The sequence below is a fragment of the Capra hircus genome, chromosome 19, assembly GCF_001704415.2.
Source record: "Capra hircus breed San Clemente chromosome 19, ASM170441v1, whole genome shotgun sequence".
Taxonomy (NCBI): Eukaryota; Metazoa; Chordata; class Mammalia; order Artiodactyla; family Bovidae; genus Capra; species Capra hircus.
Genome location: NC_030826.1, coordinates 19,272,772 through 19,286,785, shown reverse-complemented (window position 1 = coordinate 19,286,785; position 14,014 = coordinate 19,272,772). Strand labels below are relative to the sequence as shown.

At 42.6% G+C, this 14,014-nt stretch overlaps 1 protein-coding gene across 1 annotated transcript in view; it reads left to right on the top strand.

Annotated features, from left to right (window-relative positions):
* Positions 1-14,014, top strand: part of LYRM9 (LYR motif containing 9) — a 59,344-nt gene that overhangs the window by 38,595 nt on the left and 6,735 nt on the right. The gene's annotated exons all lie outside the window — the stretch shown is intronic.

Here is a 14,014-nt window from a genome sequence, read left to right as displayed (position 1 = left end):
ACATGTCGATATATTTGTAAGTTTGAATGAGGTGGTAAAGTTCCCATGCATAGAAGTTGAATCACTTTTCACTTCCACCAGTAACTGTTTTCAAGGGACTTCCCTGGTGGTCTAGTGGCTAAGACTGTGTTGCCAATGCAAGTGGCCTGGATTCGATCCCTGGTCAGGGAACTAGATCTCACATGCTGCAACTAAAGTCCTGCAAGCCACAACTAAGACTCGGCATAGCCAAATAAGTAAATAGAAATAAATATTAAAAAATTCGACTCTCTGAAAAAATAATAAAATACTCTGCTAGATATAAATTAAAAATAAATTTTATGAATAAATAGGTTATATTTTTAAGATTAGAATTTGTAAAATGTTGAAATGCACTTGATTTAGTCTACTGTCTTATTTATGAGGTTACAAGAATCTTGGGATAATTTAAGAATGAATAGAAAAAAGATTTTGATAGTGAATTTAATCCTGAGACTACAGGCAAAAAATAAAACCATGATCTTCTTTTTAAAAATTTCCTATCCTTTGTGTAATTGGGGTCAACTACCTCACTTCAGAACATTATAATTCACTTCATTCTTCTTCTCAGCAATACATAGAAATATTGGAACAAATAAAATTTCCTGAAAATCTAACCATGTAAAATTATGCCAAAGACTGTTTATTTAATACTTATAAAACTCTTCTATTAATATATAATATAAACATACACTTATGTTTATAAACATAAACCTGTATTATATATAATATATACAAATATATAATTATATATTTATTATATATAATATAATATATATTTATAATATTATACATATTATAATAAACCTGTATTATATATAATAATTTTTCTGAAGAGATTTTCAAGGCAGGAGCTTATCTCTACCTCTAATCTACTTCATATTATTGTCAACATTCTATTTAGTTGAAAATAATAATTTTGGTCATCCTGCTTTCACAACTGCCAGTCAAAATAGGTGTAAAGTCCCAGTCAGAATGGCTGCGATCCAAAAATCTGCAAGCAATAAATGCTGGAGAGGGTGTGGAGAAAAGGGAACCCTCCTACACTGTTGGTGGGAATGCAAACTAGTACAGCCACTATGGAGAACAGTGTGGAGATTCCTTAAAAAATTGCAAATAGAACTGCCTTATGACCCAGCAATCCCACTGCTGGGCATACACATCGAGGAAACCAGAATTGAAAGAGACACATGTACCCCAATGTTCATCACAGCACTGTTTATAATAACCAGGACATGGAAACAACCTAATGTCCATCAGCAGATGGATGGATAAGAAAGCTGTGGTACTTATACACAATGGAGTATTACTCAGCCATTGAAAAGAATACATTTGAATCAGTTCTGATGAGATGGATGAAACTGGAGCCGATTATACAGAGTGAAGTAAGCCAGAAAGAAAAACACCAATACATTATACTAACACATATATATGGAATTTAGAAAGATGGCAATGATGACCCTGTATGCAAGACAGCAAAAAAGACACAGATGTGTATAGTGGACTTTTGGACTCAGAGGGAGAGGGAGAGGGTGGGATGATTTGGGAGAATGGCATTGAAACATGTATACATCATGTAAGAATCAAATCGCCAGTCTGTGTCCGATGCAGGATACAGCATGCTTGGGGCTGGTGCACGGGGATGACCCAAAGGGATGTTATGGGGAGGGAGGTGGGAGGGGGGTTCATGTTTGGGAACGCGTGTACACCCGTGGTGGATTCATGTCAATGTATGGCAAAACCAATACAGTATTGTAAAGTAAAATAAACTAAAAATAAAAATTAAAAAAAAAAATTGTGGGGCAAAAAAAAAAAAAAAAAAAGAATGCGTGTTTAGACAGACATCTGTCAAATAAATCAAGGAAGCAATTACCATTTAGAAGGAGTCAATCTTTTAGAAAGAGAAAAGGGTAACTATGGACAGTGGAGGGGTGGGGTATGAGATGCTGGCAATGTTCTATTTTTTGATCTGCATGATCACTGCATGAGTATTTATTTGCTTTGTGTTGAATCACATGCATGTCTTAAAAATATTTTTCTACATGTACTATAGATTGCATAATTGCAATTTTTAAAACAAAATAAAGGAGAATTTTTCAAGTTAAAAAAAAAATAGGTGTAAAGTCAAAATAATTGTTTCTACTGAAAGAATCCAACATGTAAATTTGGTTTCCTGAGAATCAGGCAGGGTTCATAAAGTCACGTTCAGTGTGATTACTTCCTCAGGAGGCATACTGTAAAGCATTCTGAAGGTACTTGCAAGTACAATAAATAAAACACCGTGCCACCTGCCATGTCAAAATAGGGCCCACCGATAGTAGATGTCACAGCGGTGTGCTGGGGCCAGCTCCACTGCCCACTGCTGATGGTTGAATATTCAGCAACTTTGTTAGCAGGATGTTCAACCATGGTAGCTTGAAATCATTTGTAGTGAGAGTATTTCACCATGAAAATCAGGACACTTCTAAGAGCCGGTTTACAGCACGTGCTGTCCGGGACTACCGTACTTTGAAAATTTGTTCCCCTCCCACCCCCGGTGCTTTGCCTGGATGCACACCCAGCTATGATGTTTTGGCCATGACACTGAGCCTACTGCAGGCCTACTGCAGGGCCACAGGAGGGAGGGCCAAATGCCTCTTCTTCTTAGAGCTGTGTTGTGCCAACTCCCGCAGTCCTAGAATGACACCCTGAATTAACATTCATACCCGTTTACTTTGAGCCTGGTTATTTAACATGTATTTATACATGTTAACATGTTTTTCCTCACCATGAGTGAACAGAAGATTATATATAGAGTATATATATAGAGTATACCACCAGACATAGTTTTGAGTAGGGAAAAGAAACATGAGCAGAGAAACTGCCTTATAAGAAAGTTTATTAAGGCTCACAAAGGTGGAGAGTCCCATATTTTCACTTGTAAAATGAGAAAAGTCTATGTTCCATTGGTAATTATTGTTGGGAATAAGAGCACTCTTTTGCCTGAGATCCTTATTTGAGTGGCGTCTTCAGTGAATAACTTTGTGATCTTGCCAAGTTACTCAGCTACTCAAGTTTCCACCACAGCTATGTTGCAGACGGGGTCCATAATGAAACAGAGCTATAGTTCTCAAACCAGAGAGCACCTGCAATCACAGATTACTGGGCCCCATCCCCAGAGGTTCTGAGAGGGTAGGTGTGGGTGGGGCCCGAGAATTGGCATCCTAAAAATGCCCAAGTGATGCTGCGGGTTACAATAGCACTCTGAGAACTGTTGAAACAAAGCAGAGAAATAACAACAGTTACATAATTCCGTCTCCCCTGTTCCCTTGACGGTTAGGTTGAGGAAAGGAAGACTAGCATTTATTGCGTATCTACAGTTAGGTAAGTTGTCTCATGTAATACAACATCCTCAAAGTAATTATTATTACCTCATTTTATGGATAAGGAAATCGAAGCTCCAGAAAGTTAAATGACTTGCCCAGAGCTTTATAATGAGCACCTGGTGGCTCTGGGATTCAAATGTAAGTTTGTCCAACTCCCAAACCTATATTCAGTTTGTTGCATATTGCTGCCTACCCCGGTGTTTGACCTTGGCAATTGCATTAGCTTAGAGGTTTAATGTTATTCTACTTCCTCCTACATGACAGTTTGTCTTCTGCTATAATGTCTTATTGTGTTTTTCTAGGTATTCTGGTACACAGCCAAAATTCAGTCCACTGGTCCAGAACAAGTTATTTGGCTCTTTTAGCCTCTTTCTCCCTCATCTGTAAACTGGGGAATCCCATTACCCACCTTAGAGCATTGTTCAGTTCAGTCACTCAGTTGTGTCTGACTTTTTGCAAGCCCGTGGACTGGAGCACGCCAGGCCTCACCGTCTATCACAGAGCATCGTGGTGGGATTAAAAGTCTGCAGAAACCACCTGGTAAACATTAGGTGCACAAGACTTAAAGGAATTCATTCTGACCATCTTTGTGAATTGTCTTCTCAGTATCTCTCTTCTTGACACCTATATATTGAAGTTCAGTTCAGTTCAGTCGCTCAGTCATGTCCAACTCTTTGCGACCCCATGGACTGCAGCATTCCAGGCTTCCCTGTCCATCACCAACTCCTGGAGCTTGCTCAGACTCATGTCCATCGAGTCGGTGATGCCATCCAACTATCTCATCCTCTGTCATCCCCTTCTCTTCCTGCCTTCAATCTTTCCCAGCATCAGGGTCTTTTTCAAGGAGTCAGTTCTTTGCATCAGGTGGCCAAAGTATGGGAGTTTAAGTTTCAGCATTAGTCCTTCCAATGAATATTCAGAACTGATTTCCTTTAGGATTGACTGGTTAGATCTCCTTGCTGTCCAAGGGACTATCAAGAGTCTTCTCCCACACCGCAGTTCAAAAGCATCAATTCTTTTTTTTTTTTTTAACATAAATAGGTATTTTTATTGAGATCATCAAAACCCTCAGTGCCTAAATGATTCTGCTGATTAAGTGGAAAACACGTGAAGGCATGTCAACCTCTCAAGCAAAAGAAAATGCTCTCTCTCTAATGTAAATGGATTACATAAAGGCCTGATCTCCCATTGCAGCAAGTTCTGATGTTTCGTGCCCTAAAGGTCAGGTAGGTTTTACTCTCAAAAGCATCAATTCTTGAAGAGTATTGTGACTCTATTGAAGAGTATTGTGAATATGAAATGAGATAACATGTAAGAGACATAGCAATCAGCCAATCAACAAGCAACCCTTATTAAGTATCTCCTCTGTTCCAGGCATGGTGTGTGACTGTGAAGCAGAATCCTTGCCCTAAAGGAACTTAATGATTGTTCTAATCACTTCTTTTTGGAGGTGGAAGGGTTTAGATCTCAGATAGCTTTATAAGGCTACCGCTGCTGCCTTTTCAATACTGCTTTGCTTTGCTTCTGAGTTGGTTAGTCGGTTGGTTTCTCAGTATGTTACAGGAGCCCGTGGGTTGGCTGGGAACTTGAGACCCTACTTTTGAACTCCCAGCAGTTTCCTGTCTGCTGTCACACAAATGGCCTTGCTTGTATCAATAATGCGACTCTCTCTGGGCTTCAGGTCTGTGGTGTTGCAGGTCTAGGTGTGACCTGCTGCTATGACTCCCAAGACAGCTGCAGAATGTGGAGTTAAGAGCTCATTTTTCTTCCAGCATCTTCCACATCACAGAACTTGAATTTCCATGCTTGGTGCGATGCCTGAGAACTTCAGTAATTAGTAGTGCACTTGTTAAAGTTCCCTGGGCTTCCCTTGTGGCTCAACTGGTAAAGAATCTGCCTACAATGCGGGAGACCTGAGTTCAGTCTCTGGGTTGGGAAGATTCCCTGGAGAAGAGAAAAGCTACCCACTCCAGCCAGTATTCCGGCCTGGACAATTCCATGGACTGTACAGTCCATGTCGCAGAGTCAGACACGACTGAGTGACTTTCTCTCACATGTGAAGGTCCCCAGTGGCTGTCAGCTTGCTAAATCCATCACTCAGCTCTCAGTCCCCATCTCAGCGAATTCATCAGCAGCATTTGCAGTTATCCCTCTCCTCCCTTCTCCCTCAGGCACATTCTTCACTTGGCTTCAAGGACACCACACCTTCCTGGTTTGTAGTTTCCATCTCACCTCTAGGGAGGTGTCCAAATCCTACTTCCTCCCATTCCTGCCTGCCATCTGCTTCTTCTCAGATAAAGTGCTTTTGCCCTTCCAGTTGCTCAAGGAAAACCCTTGCAGTCACCATTTACTCTCCATTTCTCCCACCACACTATCTAATGCATTAGCAAATCTTGTTAGCTCTATACCTATAATCTGACCGCTTCACCCCACCTCTCCTGCCACCATCCTTGTGCAAGTGACCATCATTTCTTGCCTGGCTTATTTTAATAGCCTCTGAACTAGTCTCCCCACTTCGATCCCTGTCCCCCTTAGTAAATTGTTCTTGACCATGATGGTGAGGTTCATTCTTCTCTCTCTTTTTATTTGGCTGTTAGGGATCTTCATTGCAACGCAAGAGGGTAGTGCACAGGCTTCTCCAGTTGTGGCAGGTGGGCTCAGTAGTTGTGGCCCAGGGGCTTACTTAATTGCTCCCCTTGAAGAGGAAAAGTTAAAATTTTACATAACCTCCTTCTGCCTCCGTAACTTAGCTTGCCCCTTGCAAAATCTAGATCACGTAGGTCATGTAGTCTCAGAAAGTGGGGACTTGCAATACTAGGAACTGGAGTTTATCTCACTCACCCTTGTCCTGCTCTTTGCAATTGCCTAGACCCCGCAAATCTGCTTAATCATGCCTGTCCAGGCCAGGCATCCTCCTCCCCATCTTGACTACTGTTACTGCGCATGCGTGAAACCCCTTAGTTTAAACCAGCCTATTGACAGCTAGTGTTGCCCACTACAGTCTGTCTATAAAAACTCTGTAATCCCTTTGTTCCGGGCTCAGAGCTTGAAGTGTTAACTCCTCTGGCCCCGCTGGCATAATAAACCTGTGTTCTCCAGCTCTCCTAGTGTGGAGCTTGGTTTCTCCAGTACTGGTTTCTGCAACACCCTTACTTCCTTAAGGAATTAACTCGAAGCTGTCAGGTCACACGGGGTGGGAGTGGGATTTTTTAATGTCTCAAGGAGAAGCATCTTGGCAAAACTTGCTTCTCCAGGGTGCTTATGGAAGAGACTGCTATGATATCTTGCTCTTCCTGATTTACTTGAACAGAAATTTGCTCTATCTTGATTGATGCACTTTTGTGTCCTTAATCAGAATTATAGGGATTTCCTTGGCGATCCAGTGGTTTAGACGTCACCTTCCAATGCAGCAAGTGTGGGTTCCGTCCCTGGTTAGATAGCTAAGATCCCATATGCCTCAGGACCAAAAAACCAATACAGCAGAATTAATATTATAACAAATTCAATAAAGACTCTAAAAAATGGTCCACATCAAAAAGATCTTTAAAAAATTATACTGAGAGACAATGCTTTTGCTTTCAGTAGCCAAGGATGATATATAGTGTCTATGGGCTGAGTACAGCAAGGCTTTTTCCAATTTGGGTACAGACAGCCAAAAACTTGAGCTAAATCAAGGTCATTCTTTGGATATTAGTACTTTTGTTCTTTCTCAGACATACACTTAACTTCTTGTAACTTGGCCTTTTGTGTTAAAAGCTGAGCATCTACGTTTAGGAATGAGATGGATAGATAAAATGCCAGTTAACTGAGGGCTGTAATTAATGAATTGTGGTTGATTGATTTTGTAAATAATGGAACCCTAAGGCAAATTTGAGTCCTGCATTTACTCAACCTGTAAACCAGAAACAGTCACACCTCACTGTAGCCAACCTTGAGCTCAGTCCAAATGTAGCTGTTCTTGTAATATACTAGTTGATAATAGTTCTAACAAGTGGACCCCTTCTGTTTCCCAAGGCTTAGGAATCTTTTGTTCTTTGAGAATGTTGCAGGGCGGTTCCTTGTTGTAGCAAAGTTTAGCTCAAAGATAAGAACATGGATGTGTGTAGTTGTGCTAAGCGTTTGGAGAGAGGAGAAAAAGCTGTTTTGCTTCACTGCACCTGTCTCCCTGGGCTGTGATGCAAAACACAATCCTTTCGAACAAAGGACTGTAGGAAGTAACAGTCCTTCAGCCTTACCAGTGAATTCAAATTGGCTCCAAGAAAACAGATTCAAATCAGTAACCCAAACCCCACCCAGAGCCAATTCTTTGTGAACAATAGCTGTAACCAATGCCTCACTGAACATTGGGTGATCAACTATTTTAAGGAGCGTGGGCACTTAACCCCAAAGTCAGGTTTAATTGTGTGTGTGTGCTCGCTCATTCGTGTCCCACTCATTGCGATGCTATGGACTATAGACTGCCAGGCTCCTTTGTCCACGGGATTTTTCAGGCAAGCATACTTGAGCAGGGTGCCGTTTCCTCCTTCAGGGGATCTTCCCAACTCATGTTTAATTAGTTAATTAATTTTAGTCTGCCTCTTTATTTAAAAAAACAAAGGACAGAAAGGGTTTTATAATTTTAAATACAGTGAAAATGGAAAATTAAAAAATTGACTGGAAGCTGGTTATGGAAAAATAGGAAGTACTTTCAGAAATGTGGATAAAATAGTTTGAGCATGAAATTTAACCCTGAGCTTCCTAACACCCAAGGCAAAAGTAGAAATGTGGGCCATGTGAGTTTCATCATCATTATCTGAAGGAGATGGAGGAGGGGAGGAGATGGAGAAGCAAAGCAGCTGAGCTGCATCTAGTTTTGTTTGAAGAATGCCAGCATTCACCTGGCATTATATTATTGGAAAATTTAATTTTGTAGATCCTCATATAAGGGACTTGAGATAACTTGCTCAGAGATGTCTTCAGCTGTAGTTTTGCAGGAGCAAAAGTGGCCCCCATCTTACCATGAAATCTTGAAAGCATAAATCAATGATGGTTCTTCCAAGGAAAGCCGTCAACTCGTAATTATCCTCCGAATATAAGCCTAATTCTATGTCACGTTTATTTTTAACTCTGGTTCAGGGATGTGAAGTGGTTGCTCATCATGAATTGACTTCCAGAAAGATGGATGCTAGAGACACAGCCAGAACAGGTACTACAAACAAATCAGCTTGAGCAAACCACCAGAAAAGCCCCGTTTCTTCTTTTTTCCACTGGTTGCTCAATACTGTATTTACCCCTGTGTGATGCTGTCAAGAGAGAAAATGAAACAACCAGGACAGCCTTTGGCCAAAGGAAACGTGAAGAACAGCACTGACTTCATGGGCTGAGCAGGAGCCTCAACTGTAGGAAATTCCCAGTGGGCACATTTTGGCTTTTCCACCTGGAGTATGGACTTCCTGGGATGGTAGAAGAAAGCCCCGCCTGCTATCTATAGTAAGAGTGGGTCCCTGCGCAAGGACAAATAATTGGTTTTACCAAACTGGCCCAGTTCCAGTGTTTGACATTTGTATATACAATAGCAGCTTTTCTGATACACAGTTCCAGGAAATCAATTAACTTGTTTCCTTGCTGTCTCTCATCTGGTTCTTTGGAGCCATCTGCAAACGTCCATGTTGCAAGTGCATTTGGCACCAGGGAGATCCATATCATTCCTATGAGGCATTCTGGAGGGAAGCTCACAACTTCTCTGGATTGAGAGAAGTTGCCTCACAAGGAAGTAGGTACAGAATTGAACGTGCCCATTCCATCTCCTGGTTATAAGCCTCTAAATGAGACAGTTTCCACTTGGGGACAGCCTAGGGATGGATTCTTTTTGGCTGTGCGTCCTTTGGAAGACACAAGATGCCAAGTGAATGGCAGGGGTGATGAGTAACAGTCTTCTTTCTGGAACACTGAGCTGTCTTATGGACAACAGAGGGCATGAATTGGCATTGAGAAGCAAGGGGCTGTCCCCTTATGGGAGAGACATTAAGCAAAGTCAAGTCAAAGGACAGGAAGAGAGCTCCCTAACTTCCCTATTTTATTAAACTGATGCATTCTGAGGCACCCAGTTTTGTTCTGAGCATGGCAACTGTGGGGTTTTCCCTGTCTGGGTGAGACATGTGATTCAGCTCTTTGGCTAATATCCCTTCTCGGCTCTTGGCTCTGTCTTGACTTTGCTGTAGGAAAAAAGTACTTCTCAGAAACAGGCATCACTTAACTGAGCCACTTGCTAGAGAGACTGACATTCATGCAGAAATTCTGGCTTCCCAAGAGGAATAGAAAGTAAAAGTAGTAAAAAAAAAAGTAACAGCCATTGCTTCTATTTGTTGTTGTTTAGGTGCTATGTCATGTCTGACTCTTTTGCAACCCCATGGACTGTAGCCCGCCAGGCTCCTCTGTCCATGGGATTTCCCAGGCAAGAATACTGGAGTGGGTTGCCATTTCCTCCTCCAGGGAATCTTCCCTAACCAGGAATGTAACTGGGGTCTCCTGCATTGCAGGCAGCTTCTTTACCACGGAACCACTGCACTTTATATATGTGTGTGTGTGTGTATATATATATGTATACATATTTATGTGTATATACACACACATATATAAACACATAAGTGCAGCTTCTATTTTAAGCACTTCCCTTCCATTTATTCATTTGATGCTCTTAACAGCCCTGTGAGATTGGTGGCGTTATTCTCATTTGCAGGTGATGAACTTTGGGAACAGAGAGGGTTAGCAGATTGTCCATGGCCACACAGAGGTGAGATAATGTCTGCTGAACACAGTATACTAAGAAAGTGTCATCAGGTAAGGGACTGGGTTGTCTGCAGGCCTGATGCTCTTGAATCTTCTTTGAATCCAGGAGCCCTTTGAGAATAGGTTGAAAGCATATACTGTCTTCCCAGAAAAATGTACCTATGCATTATTGTAGGAGAAAAACCCCAATATAGCTGCTTTACTTGAGGAATTGCACCTCACTGACTGTTTAACAAGGAATAATATCATTTTTCTGATACTGATAAATAGCATTTATCTGAGAGTGGTGCTCTCAGCCCTCTTTTCTGCAGGCAAGCTTCTGTTGATGAGCAAGCAACAGGACTTCTCAGTCTGTCCTCATAACGCTAGTCATTTGCATTTATTAAAGTCTTTTGTACATGTCACACATGTATACGATTTTATTTGTCAGTTACAGCTCCATAAAGCTGGGGCAGCGGGAAGCGAACAGTCTCGTTTAAGTTATTAAACCTTAATGTTAACAATGTTAGGTATATTCTCTCCATTTAAAAACTTCAATACTGTTTCAATTCCAAACATCCCTCCTCTCCCAGGCCTCCTCTCCCAGGAGGCTCCTCTCCTTCTGAGATGTGAGTGTGCGTGCTGGGTGAGGTATGTCTGCTGTCAGTCAACCCCTCTGTCCTCCGTGGATAATCCCTGCTTCAGGTCAGACGAGGCACCTGCTAAGAGCCCACCTGCAAGAGACTCAGTGTCAACATCAAGGTCAAGTGGCATGTTGAGGGGTGGGCGTGCTGGGGGCACTGTCCATACAGAATTTAAAAGCAATCGTAAAACTGACAAAAGTCAGTCTGTGTTTGTCCTCATTATGCCCAGAAAATATCAAACAACGTCAGTGATAAAATACTCCTTCCCACTTACGCAGACCATACCCCCTTGGTACACTATGGTGTCAGGCAACTTTGCCAGGCTGTGGGAGTCCCTTGAGACTGGACATGTTCAGGCTGACTGCCAGCAGGAAGCCCCTGCCACTCCTGCCTCTATGCCCAGTGGAGCTTGCTTCCTTGTTTCCAGCAAACCAGCAGCCTCCCAGCTCATCATGCTCTCCAGTGCCCCAACTCTGGCACCTGCAGGTCCTGGCTGCTGGCAGGGTAGAGGGGAGAGTTCTTGCCCTCTCTTGACGCTGCCACTCCAGTAGCGCCACGGCAGCTCGGTGGACATCAACTAGGCGATGAAGTGTCCATCTCCCCATCGTGCAGACACTGCCAGGTTTTTATTGAGTCTCACCCCTGTTTGAACTAGTCGAAGGCCCACTCCTCCCTCTCCATCCCCAGGGGAGTAAGGATAGAAGAACTTCTTTTCACAAACACTGTCCTCCCCCAAGAAGCATCTCCCCTCTCACCCTCAACCACCAGCTTTATATAGACCCAGGTGGTGGAGAGAAGGGGGTCTGTGCCTGACTCCTACGAGCGTTAATCTCTTGGCAGGCCTGGGGGAAAGGTGGCTTACTTCAAGCTGGTGGCTCATGGACTTTGCTTTTTTGTTTTTAGGTTATTTATCTGGCTGTTCCAGGTCTCAGCTGCTGCATGCGGATCTTTAGCTGCGGCGTGTCAACTCTGAGACCTAGTTGCAGCATGTGAGATCTAGCTCCCTGACCAGGGATTGAACCCAGGCCCCCAACACTGGGAGCCTGAAGTCTTAGCCCCTGGATCCCCAGGGAACTCCCTGGTGGCTCATGGACTTTGCTACATGGTAGATCCAGTTCCTTTGGTTCTCAGTTCCTATCATAATTTTGGGAAATCAGAAACAATTTTTCTTAGCATCTCAGGCCCCTAGACTGTAGTTGTATAACGTTTCATGGGATTCTCAGACCAGTGCCAAGATGAAACAGATGCTAAACTTACAAGGATGGCAAAGATTTAAAATCCATACTGGCAAGGATTTTAAAGCAGTCATCGTGAAAATGTCTCAACAAGCAATGACAAACATGTTTGAAACAAATAAAAAACTGAAAAATCTCAGCAAAGGAATAGAAGATGTCAAAAAGAATCAAGCAGAAATTTTCGAACTGAAAAATGCAGTAACCAAACATTTAAAACTCAGTTGATGGGCTTCAGGAAAGAATAGAGAGAGGACAGAAGAAAGAACTAATGAACTTGGTGATAAAAAATAGAAATTCTCAAATCTGAACAGTAAAAAGAAATATATGGGAAAAAACAGAGCTGTAGGGACCTATGAGACTATAACAAAAGAATATTTGTGTCATTGGAGCCCTAGGGAAAGAGAGTGAAGCTTAAAATGTATTTTAAGCAAAGATGGATGAAAACTTCCCAAACTTGGCAACAGACACAGATTAAAGAAGCTGAAAAAATCCCATACAGGATAATCCTAAAAAAAAAAAAAAAAAAAAATTGTGCCAAGACACGTAATCAAGCTTCTAAAAATTAAAGAAAAAAATTCTTGAAAGTGGCAAGAGAAATGATCCATTATCTATCTGACTTCTTCCATTTAGCATAGCATCTGTGAGATTCTTTTATCTCACTTTGTAAACTCAAGTTTTTTCTTTTTTATGCTGAATAGTATTCCATTTTATGACTATCCCATAATTAATTAATCATTCTGTTGATGGGCATTCTACTTGTGCCTAGTGTTTGACTATTACGGATAAAGTGCCCTATAAACATTCTTGTGTGTGTATTATTGTTTGCACATGAAGTGTCTTCTTTGGGTTAATATATAGAAATAGAATTGCTGAGTCATAGTTTCGGCTTCGGAGAAGGCAATGGCACCCTACTCCGGTAATCTTGCCTGGAAAATCCCATGGACCGAGGAGCCTGGTAGGCTGCAGTCCATGGGGTCGCTACTAGTCAGACATGACTGAGTGACTTGACTTTCACTTTTCACTTTCATGCATTGAAGAAGGAAATGGCAACCCACTCCAGTGTTCTTGCCTGGAGAATCCCAGGGACAGGGGAGCCTGGTGGGCTGCCATCCATGGGGTCTCACAGAGCCGGACACGACTGAAGCGACTTAGCAGCAGCAGCAGCAGCAGCAGCAGCAGCAGCAGTTTCAGCTTTTACATTCCCACCAGCAATGTATGGGAGTTTGTTGTTCCATGCTCTTGCTAACACTTGGTTCTTAGTCTTTTGTTTTAGCTATCCTGGTGGGTATGACCCTCCCTTTATGTATTCTCAACCATCACTGCAGTCCATCTACTGAACTTTTCATTTTCCCAAACTGAAGTTCTGTGCCGATTAAATGATTAATTAAACCACTCATCCCTCCCTCCCTTGAGACCCAGCGGCCATCATTGCACTGTCTGATGGTGAATTTGACTACTTCTAGGTGCCTCATGGGGCTTCCCTGGTGGCTTAGAGGGTAAAGCATCTGCTTGCAATGCAGAAGACCCAGGTTTGATCCCTGGGTCGGGAAGATCCCCTGGAGAAGGAAATGGCTACCCCACTCCAGTCCTCTTGCCTGGAAAATCCCATGGACGGAGGAGCCTGGTAGGCTACAGTCCATGGGGTCGCGAAGAGTCGGCCACGGCTGAGTGACGGCACCTTGACGCCTTAGGTGCCTCATATGGGCTCCCAGGTGGCGCTGTCGATGAAATCAGGACTCAGCCTGCGGTGCAGGGGATGCACTTTCTATCCCTGGGTCGGAAAGATCCCCTTGAGAAGGAAATGGCAGCCACTCCGGTATTCTGGAAAATTCCATGGGCAGGGGAGCCTGGCGGGCTATGGGGTCGCAGAGGGTTGGACACACAAAGAGTTGGAGCACACACACGCATACAGGTGCCTCCTATAAGTGAATCAGATGATATTTGTCCTTTTGGACAGGCTTATTTCACTTAGCATCAGGTCTTCAAGATTCGTCCATGTCAGAAT